A 12,748-nucleotide genomic window follows, 5' to 3' on the forward strand; every position below is an offset into this window, starting at 1 on the left:
TGTATTTCAATGGAACTTGCCCCGAAGTCATGGCGATGATTATCCACAAACCTAAACGTTTCCTTGTGGACGGGAGTTCCACTGGTAACCACTAGATTTTCTCCCGAATCATCGTTTCTATCCTCAAATGTCCCCGTGAACACCGCCCGCCCTCCTCCACACAGTCCTGTTCAGATCCACTTGGTTTTGAGTCCAACACTTCGCTGAGTTGAGTTGAGTTCGTTCTGATGCCACAACTATTGCTCATTCACGGTGACGATCCATCAGTTATTGGTGGTTTTGACAGGATCACTAAGCAGACTGACGAGGGCAGGGAGTTCTTGGGTGAAGGCTCTCTAGCTTTGGCAAAAGACTTGTACCGATATGTGTCACCACGAATATTGTGTGCGTGTGCTTACTTGACCGTTCAACAACATTTTGTGTGGTTTGGTAGGTTGTCTGTTCTTCGTGGCTGTCTATGGTGAGGGCAGGTCCACTCTCTGGCCCAGTGGCGTAGCTAGTGGGGGCGCAAAGCACTAAGTTTTGCAGGGGGCCTCACCGCAGCGGGCAAGGGGCCCCCTCCCCTTCGGAGCCATGGAGCATTCTGCTCCGTTTTGTCCCCCCCCATGGCTCCCTTGCACGCTGTGGTGAGGCTCCTTGCGAAACTTAGAGCTTTGCACCCCCCTCTAGCTACGCCACTGCTCTGGCCCAGGTTATCCTAGCAGGGATTTCTGAAAATTCATGGATTCGGAGATGAGCATGTTATTTTTAATTACCCCCCCCCCCTTCTTGACAAAGAGACTATCCTACTCTCTCCCCCTCTCTGGCTCGGATTCAAAGCTCTTGTTATTAATAGACCTGCATGAGTTGAATGGCGAGCCGTCTGTGTGAAAGAGGAGGAAGGGAAAGTGGTTTCCTAGAGGCCTGAACAATGAAAGGAAAGTGCAGATGGCGCAGGGTCTTAAGGCTTCGTTTCTATGGTGCCTGGCAAGGAGGTTGCAGGCACCCAGGGGGTGAGCCTACCTGTTAATTGGATCCTGGGAGTATTCCGGGCGCAGGAGGCATCAAGGCGACGGCCTCAGCGGTAGGAAGGGGTGGGAAGAAGGTCCTAGCGCCGCTGGCAAGCGCAATGAGAAGCTTGTGGCACTAGAGGGAGGCTGCAACCCTGTACACACTTTCCTGGGAGTAATCCCATTGAACACAGAGGAACTTACTTCTGAGTAGACATGCATAGCTTGTGCTGCGGGGCTGGGAAAGGCTCTACCTAGGTGGGTGGAGGGCTGGATGTTCTAAGGGTCAAGGGTCACTCACCCATCCCCCCGCAGGCCTGCTGCAGACCTCTGGAGAAGCTCCTGCCCAGACCAAGCTGCAAATGTAGACCCGCCGGTTACTATTTGCTTCTACCGCGGTTCGCACTCCTTTCCACCCAGACGCAGAGACTGACGGGTCAACTGCCTCGCGAGTCCTGGATCACTAGAGTTTTCGCTGATAGAAACAGCACGCAGTGGCGTAGCTAGAGGGGGTGCAAAGCACTAAGTTTTGCGGGGAGCCTCACCGCAGCGTGCAAGCGGCCCTTCCCCTTCGGCCCCTTGCCTCCGTTTTGCTCCCCCCTCCCAGGATGGCTCCGAAGAGGGGGGAAGGGGTAGCTTGCACACTGCGATGAGGCTCCCTGCAAAACTTAGTGCTTTGCACCTCTTCTAGCTACGCCACTGAGCAGCAGCCGCTTTCCCACCAGTCCTTAATGGAGGAAGAGAGAGAGTGTCTTGTCCTAGGCAGCTCAATAGATGTCAGTGAGCCTGAATGTATGAAAAGATGGCTTCGTCGGTGGACTTCTGTCTTCTTTTACCCCGGGGTAAACCCTGTCAGACTCCTTCCAGATACTCTGGGTGTTTATCGTGATAAATGGGAAGCCCCTCTCAGGTCCCCTTTGCAAGCGATGGGGGAGAGCTCCGCTGCGATGAGAACAGTGCAGTAGGAAAGAAAGTGTGTGTGTGGGGGGGGGGGGGCGCCTTGCCTTCAATGATCGTCATCAATGCGGATGTCTTCAGTGGCAGCTCCATCTGAGTTCCACACTACTACAGAGCGTAATTTGGCTCCTGAACGAAATCTGCAGGGCATCCACAGTGAAATTGGGGTATCCTCCTGACAGCGCTTACATCACGCACCTGGGGCTAAATATTGCAACTTTAACCCATTCAGATCAAACTGGAAGGCACGATTTTGCAAAGCGCTCTTGCAGGACCATCTCTGGCAAGGTCACTCGGGAAGTGAGCCAAATCCCACATGATAGGATTTGCAGCTTCAGTCTCATTGAGTTCAATGGAACTAACAGCCCCATCCTATCCACACTGTCCTAGGACTAAACCCCATTGACTCCAATGGGACTTACTTCTGAGTAGACTGCCTAGGATTGGGCTCTAATTCAGTTCAGGCGCATAACCTCCTGATTAACTGGGGTGAGGCTCTCACTACGAGTGGTGAAAACTGGTAATTTGCGCGGGGGGGGGGGGGGTTTACAGGATAATGAATTTGGAATGGAAAAGGAGAACCAGCAGCAAACTGGAAATGGAGACCTGGCAGGTCAGACAGTGTCATTTCCTAAGCAGGGATAAAGCTGATACTGTACTGCTCCTTTGGTCCCCACAAACCTGTGCTCAAGAGCGCAATCCTATGCATGTCGACTCAGAAGCAAGCCCCTCTGAGTTGAGTGGATCTTAGTGCAAGGTAAGTGTGCATAGGATTGCAGCTCCAGCTGTAGCCCATAGTAAGCAAACATGTATTCTCCTCATAGGGCATGTATCAATAGGAAGCAAACATGTATCCTCCTCACAGAGCATCAACATATAGTAACTCACCTGTTAAATTCTAATCCAAAACAATGCAAGGTGCAGTGGCGTAGCTGGAGGGGGTGCAAAGCACTAAGCGTTGCAGGGAGCCTCCTGCAGCATGGAAGGGCCCCCACATTTTGCTGCAATGGTTCTAAAGGGGAGGGGCCCCTTGCACACCACAGAGCTGCTCCCCACAATACTTAGTGCTTTGCACCCCCTCTAGCTACGCCACTGGCAAGGAGTAAAACAGGTTGCAATCTATATTACAATCAATCTCCTGTTACCAGTAGGAAATACATTGGCAGTTGTATATATAGGATGGTTTGGCGCCTGGACAAATCAATGGGGAGCCTACAAAGTTTAATTTGCTCCCTGCTGGCTCTCTGAGCTCCTGTTAAGTACATCTCATAGGTCTGGCTCAACAGGGCACTTAAGAGCTGCTAAGGGATGTCCACCTCCGAATTCTGAACAGTTGCACCAGGCAGGCTCCATTTTCAGACCAGTCCACCATCTTCCAGAGGACAGAGTATAGCACGGAATTGTCTCAGACAGACTCGAAAGGCCAGCTCTGAATTTCTGGGGCACTACCCTAGGGAAATATCACTCCTGGAGCTGTGGATCGAGTGTCTTTCCTGAAAGATCTCCAGTTAATTTACAGTCCCATACAGGGTGACAAAATGTCCTCTTTTTCCAGAACATGTCCTCTTTTTTAGCCCCATGTCCTGGAAAAGGACTTAAATGTCCTCTTTTTCCCTGGGAGCAGGCAGCACCGAGCCTTCTTGGAATTAATGAATTGTATGTAATAAATTATAAGTAATATAGTTTTAAATTTAATAATAAGTAATATAGTGGTTAAATTAACCACATGTAATCAATATATGAGTGTTTTTAGTTTTTATTTTGTCATGCCCTACATTTTTCTTGGATGTCCTACATTTTGGGGTGCCTTCTCTGTCCTCTTTTGCAGTTATGACATCTGGTCACCCTGGTCCCATACAAATGACAGGAGTGAATGCAGGGGTACTAAATAGAGGATGGAGGGGTCGGTGGGTCACACAAAACAATTGCCACCACACATCCTGAAACCCCATGATTTGGGATACGAGATGGGAATTCTGATGCTTTTTTGCAGTGGGTTTCCTGCTCCATGAAAGTGAATGAACATTTTTGCTCCATTTTTGAATGGAGCCAAGAGAAAATAGTCTGCAGTTGGGAGAATGGCACTGGCTGGGAGAGATGGTGTTCCAGTCTGGGTCAAGGACTGGAATAATAAGCGAGATGGTGACTAGTGCACTAGTCAAGCAGCAGAGTCACATTAGGCTAAAAGCTCAATGCAAGGTGCGTCTTATGGGCAAATCGGAAACAGGTTTTGCATAGTGAGATCATCATAATCCATCATTCCTCTTGTACTGCACGATTGTTGCATGGTTGGGTGGGGGGACAGGATAAACTGGGCAGGGAGGTGCAAAGCAGATTGGATAAAAGAAGGGAGACCAGCCACAGGGGAAGCAAGGGAGAGGGCAGCCTGATTGCAGACTCTGGCGGGTGTTATGGTTCTATGTGGTTATTATGACTGGCAAGAAATTGCTAGTCCTGTAAGAGCTGGCTCTCTTGATAGCAACACTCAACAATCGGGCCTTAAACTCTAATTGCAGCCATTTCTGGATAATTCAATGTTTTACGCCAATACAAAGAGGGAAAGAAAGCTCAAGTTAACACACATTCAGGCTCCCATCAGTGAACCCCTCTTACAAGCCCATTCAGGCTGGTGTTACATAGAAAACAATGATTATCTTTTCACAGAACCAAAACCTTATTAATGATCTTTTAAAGACGCCTACCACATCATCTGTCACTTATCATCCTTCCCTGGTGCTGTTCCCCACCCCCCACTGGTTTTGAATTTTCTAAGTGAGAATCACTCAAGTTGTGCCTGGATTTCCTCTGATGTGTTTTCAGTTTTGCAATCAGTGCGCAAGTTATTTTTATACTATGAGCAGGCCAGGAGGGATCACTTTGCAAATGATAGGACATGGCCAGCGTTCGGAAGAAGCGATTAACTGTCTTAATTTTTAACAATTTAATCAATATACAAACTGATTAAAGTGGATTATATCAGAATACAGGAGATATCCTTAGTATCTGAAGAGAGAACTTGAATGCAAACACTTGAAAAACAGTGACGTCTAGAACTTGTCTACATAAAAAAATAAAGCAAGAGATGTACATATATGGTTTGTACCACACTGGCAACACTGAACACTTTAATGCAGAGGGCAGGTCCAATTAAAACCTGATTAAAAATCCAAATAATAATCTGTGATATTACTAAAAATCAATTATACCAATCCAGACTCTAATGAAATGTTATGCACACGATACCCAAAGTACTCTCATGAATCATATCTAGCAATAAAGAAGCACATTAGCAGTGACAATCAGAGATATGTGATACCAACATATGTGGGTGTATCATGTACTGTATAGTTGATTTTACCGATATGTGTGGCTATTGTATTTTCATGGTGCCGAAACCGGAAAGACTAGGCTTAGCAGTAATGCATTATATAGTAAATGCAGATTCGTATTTTAAGTATTGACAACAGTGATGTTTGAATTCAGAACATTACACCTGTGTGTATATAATGTACTGCACATATATTCACCCCCATCCTAAACACATTATTAAAAACAAGTCGTACTGATTTCAATGCTCCTTACCTTAACATAAATTTCCCAGTGCTTTATAGACTCCAGACTGCCATGCAAACACCAGCCCACCCACCCCTGCTCACAGACGGTGGTTGCATTTATTTCAGAGAAGATTGGCATCTAACCAGGACAAAAAATGTGTGTGGAGACCTGCTCTTTCCACTGAACTCATGTATGTGGGACAATTATTGTTGGGGTTGAGAAAGGGTGGGATCACTGCAGGAAATCATTGGATTGCAACATGAGTTGAAGAATGCTTTTTAGGATGTGTCAATTGTGAATGTTGGGCAGAACACTGAAAGAACCATTTTCAAACCAAATGCCTACTCTTGTCGGTGTAGTCAGTTCAGATTGCAGACACGGAAAATGTAAAACCCACCTGAGGGCCCAATCCTATCCAACTTTCCAGTCCTGGTGCAGCTGTGATGCAGCCCCTAGGTGAGGGAGCACATGTTCCCTTACCTTGTGGAGGTCTCCATAATTACCCTCCCACCACAGGATGCAGTGCAAACCCCATTAGCACAGCTACACCACAGTTGGAAAGTTTGATAGGATTGGGCCCTCAATTACTTGTGAAGATAACCTAAGGTCATCATTCACAATTACACACTTGGATTTCTACTAGTTTGCTCTCTCACTGATGCCAGCAAGACTGTGCACAACCAAAGTTCTAAGTATGTGTAAGTTTTCACTCTAGTTGGTGGGGAAAGTATGGGGCATCCCTGGGGCATTTGGTGGGCCGCTGTGAGATACAGGAAGCTGGACTAGATGGGCCTATGGCCTGATCCAGTGGGGCTGTTCTTATGTTCTTATGTTATGTTCCTGTATCTCACAGCGGCCCACCAAATGCCCCAGGGAGCACACCAGATAACAAGAGACCTCATCCTGTTGCTACTCCCTTGCATCTGGCATTCTGACATAGCCCATTTCTAAAATCAGGAGGTTGTGCATACACATCATGGCTTGTACCCCGTAATGGATTTTTCCTCCAGAAACTTGCCCAATCCCCACTATGGTTCCTTTTAAAGGCATCCAGGCCAGACGCCATCACCACATCCTGTGGCAAGGAGTTCCACAGACCAACCACAAGCTGAGTAAAGAAATCTTTTCTTTTGTCGGTTCTAACTCTCCCAACACTCAATTTTAGTGGATGTCCCCTGGTTCTGGTGTTATGTGAGAGTGTAAAGAGCATCTCTCTATCCACTCTGTCCATCCCCTGCATAATTTAAATAATAATAAGAAATGTTGCAAAAATATCTTGTCCCCAATTCTAGAGCACGTTTCTCCAGTTCTATGCTGAAGGATTGCGAAAGATTTTCCTTGGTTTTCAGAAGTCCCAGCTATCTGCTGGGCTTTGCTAACCTAATTCCCCGACTTAGCATTGCAGCTACCATGTACTTCAACTGTACTCATAGCTGTAGTTCTCAGGCACTGTACGCTCTTGGTTTTACAACACATGCACATTCAGAGGCATTTGACCCAGACACAAGAATGGGCTTTCTCTGTGATTCACCCCCCCAGCAAGCCTTATTTTATTATTATTATTATTATTATTATTATTATTATTATTATTATTATTATTATTATTATTATTATTATTATTTATTTATTTATTTATTTATTTATTTATTTATTTATTTATTTATTAGATTTATACTCTACCTTTCTCCCCAAATGGCACCCAAGGCAGCTAACAAGCAATAGATAAAAAGTACAACAAAGTGCTAAAATACAGATAAAACTATAAAAAATAAAATAATAGTTTCCCTTCTGACCATGGCATGGACCACCATGGCTTATGGTGACTGACTTACGACTTATGGCTTATCTGACTTATGGTGACTCTACCTATGCACATAGGTTGATTTGATTACACATCTCTTTTCAGGCCTGACATCTCTCTGTAAACTGCCTTATGAACTTTTCATTGAAAAGTATATAAATATTTTTAATAATTCATAGAAAGCTGACTTATACAGAATCAAGTCAATGGTCCATCCAGCTCAGAATTATTGTCACTCTCAGCATCCTTCCCGGGTTTTAGAGAGGAGGCATATCTGAAGATCCCAGGGGTTGAACCTGGGATGTTCAGCATACAAAGTGTGTGATCTTCTGCTGAACCGCAGCTCGATTGCTATGTGCCTTTTGAAACCTTGGAACTAGAGAGTCTTCTGAAACCAGACAGAATGCGCGACAAAATCCAATTAGTTCCTCTACAAAGTCCAAAGTAGATTCTGTCCTAGAAGTGCCCTAAAATCTGGTTAGAAGCAGTGGCGTCGCAAGGAGGGTGCAGGGGGTGTGGTCCACACACCGGGTGATGTGCTGGGAGGGTGACATGCTAAAATCGTGGTGGTTAGGAGTAATACCATCATGTTATATACCATTGGATTCAGAATTTCGAGCAGAATGCAATGCAAGAAACAGAAATGAAATATCTCCTTTCTATCAAAAGTTATTGGCAAAAAACCGGAAAACAAAAAATGCATGGAGCCCAATGGAAAGAGAAACCAAGGGGTATTGCGCATTTACTCACAAGTAGGTGAACATGCCTTAGTCCATCTGAAAGGAAAGGCTGAGAGGACTCCAACAACACCAGAAAGGTCCTGATCCAATGAATGTAGCCACCCAAAAAACACCCGAGAAGGAGGTCCCTCCCTCCAAGCTGGTGAATGTATTGAGCCCTAAGGAAGGCAAAACTAAGCCACATGGTCATGTTTACTCGTGAGTAAGCAAACATGCCTTGGCTCCTGGGCAGGTCAGGCAAAGGGAAATGTGAGGCCACCAGAATGGTCCTCATTTGATGCAACTGGAGCTCAACAAATGCTCCAGAAGGCAGCCCCCCTATAAAAAGAATGAAACAGGCTTGACAGGGTAAGGTGAAATTTTTTCCTGTTTTAGGCTGCAGTCCTATCCACACTTTCCTGGGAGTAAGCCCCACTGACTATAATAGGATTTACTTTTGAGTATACTGGCATAGGATTGGGCTCTCAGACTTGCAAAGCCAGGTGAGTCCTGATAGTGATATGCTTGAAATATAAGAACTTAAATTGAACTGGGTACTGGGTAGGGGTGAAAATCTTACTGATTCTTTTTTTTTGGGGGGGGGGGAGTTATTGTAGGCAGGCTACAGAGAAAATTCACTTGGTGGAACAGGGCTGGCTTTCCCTTATTTATTGATTATACTTTAATTTATTTATAATTATTTATTTTAATTTGCTTTATGATGGGTCCTGGACAGATTGTGGGTCCCAGTGCTAAAAGTTTGAGAACTGCTCCAATAAGGTGTTAGTAAGTTGACACCCTAGGGGGAGGTGACACCACTAGTGACCAAAATCACTAAAATCAGAATTTGGAGGAATAATACCATCATGTTATATATCAATCAATGTGTAATTTCATGCAGAATGCGATGAAACAAACTACGTTGAAATATCTTTATTCTATCAAAAGGTACAGCCAAAAAACCAGTGGGGGCTGGGCGATGGTAGATCATCATGCCCACCACCTAGAGTGTTGCCCCGCCCACTGCAGGGGGGTGACGTGTTGGCCTCCTGCACCAGGTGACACAAACCCTAGTGACGCCACTGGTTAGAAGCATTCCCTGAGTGGAATTCACCAGTTGGCTCTATAATAAATGAAACATATTTTCCTGGAAGTAGGCTCCATCATTTTCCAGACATGACACCGAATCAATGGAGCTAGTTTATATTCCCAAGATTGGGTTACCAACTTGTGTGATAGCTGAATATTAAAGTCTGTGAATGTTCGAAATACGTCCAATACCATTTGAATTCAGACAGTGGATCTATTGTCTTATACCCATTGGCATCTCAGATATCTTGCTTGGAAAATGGGTTCATTGATTTTCATAAGGTTTCCATGAAAGATGTTAGAGCCTGTGCTTACAGGCTTACCTGGTACATAAAACTGCATTTATTTATTTCAATATCCATTTTTAAACAGCACTGTCTTTCTATCAATATATATAAGGTATGTCAGTTCCTGCAGCTATTAAAGGAAATTAGACGGCCAGGGCACTATATAGAAGCTCAGGACTTTGCTAAAGCAAAAGAGAAAATAGCAAAACAGTATCTCTTTGTGCAGCATCTAAACATGGAACAGGGTTTCCTTAGCCTGTGAATTCTGGCATTCTCTCTTCTCCCCCAGGGTACAAAGTGATCTGCCATTGGAGGTGGAGAATTGTGACATAAGCAGGAATTCACTGAGGGCAGAAAAGAAGAACAAAAGGTTTTCCCTGTGTAGTCACAAGGGTGCAATTTAGTAGTCATTCTTTCCCTTTCAGAGATATTCTCAATGAGAAATTAGAAGCATGGGATTAACTTTCCATTGATTAAACCTCAACAAATCCACCGCATTGCGCTTTATAGCATTTTCTACAGCTTTTATGGGCAATTCTCTGTCTTACATGAACATGATTTTCTCCAAGTGCTGTATATAAATTCAGAAAATATTGTGGCACCCCAGCAGGTTAATCACGGTTAAGAAGTTTAATCATCATCTCTCTGGATAAATTACACTTAAAGTGAATGCACCGCTTAGCCTCTCTACAACAATGTCAGGTGCCACCTGGGATAAGAACTGGGAACCTTCAGGTTTGCATGTAGCTGCCTCATACAGGGCCACCATGTAACTTGAGACATCTTCCTGGAGTGTAAAGTGTTCACAGGTTTAGGCCTATCCCAATCAGGCTGACCATTGGTTCCACCCATGCAGGAAAAGCTTTAAAAGGATATCTGTTTTGGCAGGACTTTCACTAGACAACAGTGGTCTCCTAGATCTGGTGTGCTTCCTTTTAGTGTCTCTCTTGGCACTGACTCTTGGCTTCTTCCTCAGTTTTGTTCCTGAACATTGACTTCTGGCTTTGGGTTTCTTCCTTAGCATTGACTTCTGGTTTTATTCTCTGGCTACCTGCACCTAACAGCACAATACTTGTAGGATGATTCAGTTGCTGTGGCCAACTATGTAGTGATGTGCTGGCCTGAGCAAAACTCAGTGGGGTGTCCTGGTCCTTTGTTTTTAGGGCCAGGTGTCAGTTACACTGGTACTTCCAACATATATCTAGGTTAATCCTTTTCAGTGGATGTGTATATTACAGAGGTTAGGATGGAGAAGCTATAACAACTGACTTATCCAAGCCAGCACCATACTACATACACATAGGGACTTCCAATTAGAGCAAGGTGTTTCTGTTCACCTCACTTGCACCCCTTTGCTTGCTATCTATGACCTAGACTTCACCAACAGTCTTAATGCAGTTAAAATATAAGGGTTGGTATGAAATGCCTCCTATTTTTTTAAAAATTTCAAATCTAGCACCATATAATGTGAGTTTAACGGCTAGTCACTAGATGTATTCAGTTTCACCAAATGGAGCGGCAATGTGATACAACATGTGAGTGTGGTGCTCGAGCAGTTCAGATTGGTGGATGTTTCAGGTACTCATTTAAAACAAAGGACTGTGATTGAATTTCTCAGCATGCAAGAAATCAGACAAATTGTGATCTGTACTCACCCAGACTCACAACATTATGCAGCGCCAGATTTGAAATAAAAAAAATAGGGGGCATTATTTTCATGCTAACCCTCATATAAGCAGGAAGCCTGACATCTTGCAGAATACGGAAGCTGATGATATCTGGATGATGTTCTAGTGGCTAGGAATGTATGTCTACAAAAACAAAATAACCCTCCAAAACAAAGGAATAAAAACAAAAACATGATACCCTAGTTTTCAGTAAAATTCAGCAGCAAAGGCCTCTGTGGATCCCAGTTATTTAACATTGTTTCACAATGTGCACACAACATCAGTTAGGAAAATACTCTGTCCAACCAGCCCTACACAAGGGGTAGGTTTATCAGTGTGCATAAAGTGTTGATTCAGATGAGCTGCTCCCATATGATAAAAGAAAACACCCCCAATATCCTCAGACAGGAGAGGAGGGGCTAGGGCATATGTACTTCATGAATGCATACTCCTTACCATGTGGGGCTGGTCAGTGAGGGTAAGTATCATCCCAAGCAGTCCACAGTGTTGTCTTACAATCTCAGCTATGCTGATCAGCCTGATAGCATAAAAACAGATTCAGCAGCATATTGACAAAAGACTAATGTAGCCCAGGGTAACATACTAAAGGTGAATGAATGGTATCCTCTTTTCTTTAGTCATTACACTTGTATCTCTCTGGCCCTGCTTTACAAGGTTCCTGAGGGCAGCATACATGGGATTACTGTCACAATAAACTAAATTGATAGACTTGCCTAAGGGCTTACTCAATGATATTCAAGTTTAAGAGTTCATCATCATCATCATCATCATCATCATCATCATCATCATCATCATCTAGTACTTTGTAAAGGATACTTTAAAGAACAAAAAAGACTTGTTTTGAGACTTTTGAGAAAGTGGCTTACATGACACTCTACCCATGCACTAAATTAGCTCTCATTTGCACCCTTTGGGTTCTGCAGACCATGAGGCATGCAAACCAACTGAGGCCTGCTGCCTGTCCAGCAGAGGGCAAGCTAGAGCACAGCAGTAGCCTTGCTGTCCTTCTCCAGAGAGCTTTGGAGAGATGTCCTTTAATATCTCTAAGTAGGGAGTCGGTGTCCTTAGGGCCAGTGTGTTCAAAATCATATAAAAAATTATAAAGGCTGCAATAGTTGGTTGGCTAGTCAGATTAACCAATCCAAGATACGTTACTGAGGTCAAAAGGTGCTTCTAATTAATCAGTTTGTTCATTTTTTTTATTTTTATTTTTAATGCAGTTACTATTTTTATTAAAATCACAGCTTGTGCCATCTTAGAAGAGAACACCAGATGCAGGGGGTCATCCACTAAAATTGAGTGTTGGGAGAGTTAGAAAAGATGAAAGAAAATATTTCTTTACCCTGTGTAATTAGTCTGTGGAACGTCTTGCCACAGGATATGGCCCGGATGCCTTTAAAAGAGGATTGGACAAATTTCTGGAGGAAACGTCCATCACAGGTTACAAGGCATGATGGGTATGCGCAACCTCCTACAGGTTTTAGAAGTAGCCTGCCTCAGAATGCCAGGTACAAGGGAGGGCACCAGGATGCAGCCCTCTTGTTGTCTTGTGTGCTCCCTGAGACATCTGGTGGGCTACTGTGAAATACAGAAAGCTGAACTAGATGGGCCTTTGACCTGATCCAACAGGGCTCTTCTTGTGTTCTTATATGGAATAAGCATT

General features: G+C 44.2%; 1 protein-coding gene across 1 annotated transcript in view; it reads left to right on the forward strand.

Annotated features, from left to right (window-relative positions):
* SLC17A6 (solute carrier family 17 member 6) overlaps positions 1-12,748 on the forward strand; it is a 54,157-nt gene that overhangs the window by 7,271 nt on the left and 34,138 nt on the right. The window lies entirely within an intron of this gene.

This window comes from Tiliqua scincoides, chromosome 1 (genome assembly GCF_035046505.1).
Source record: "Tiliqua scincoides isolate rTilSci1 chromosome 1, rTilSci1.hap2, whole genome shotgun sequence".
Classification (NCBI taxonomy): domain Eukaryota; kingdom Metazoa; phylum Chordata; class Lepidosauria; order Squamata; family Scincidae; genus Tiliqua; species Tiliqua scincoides.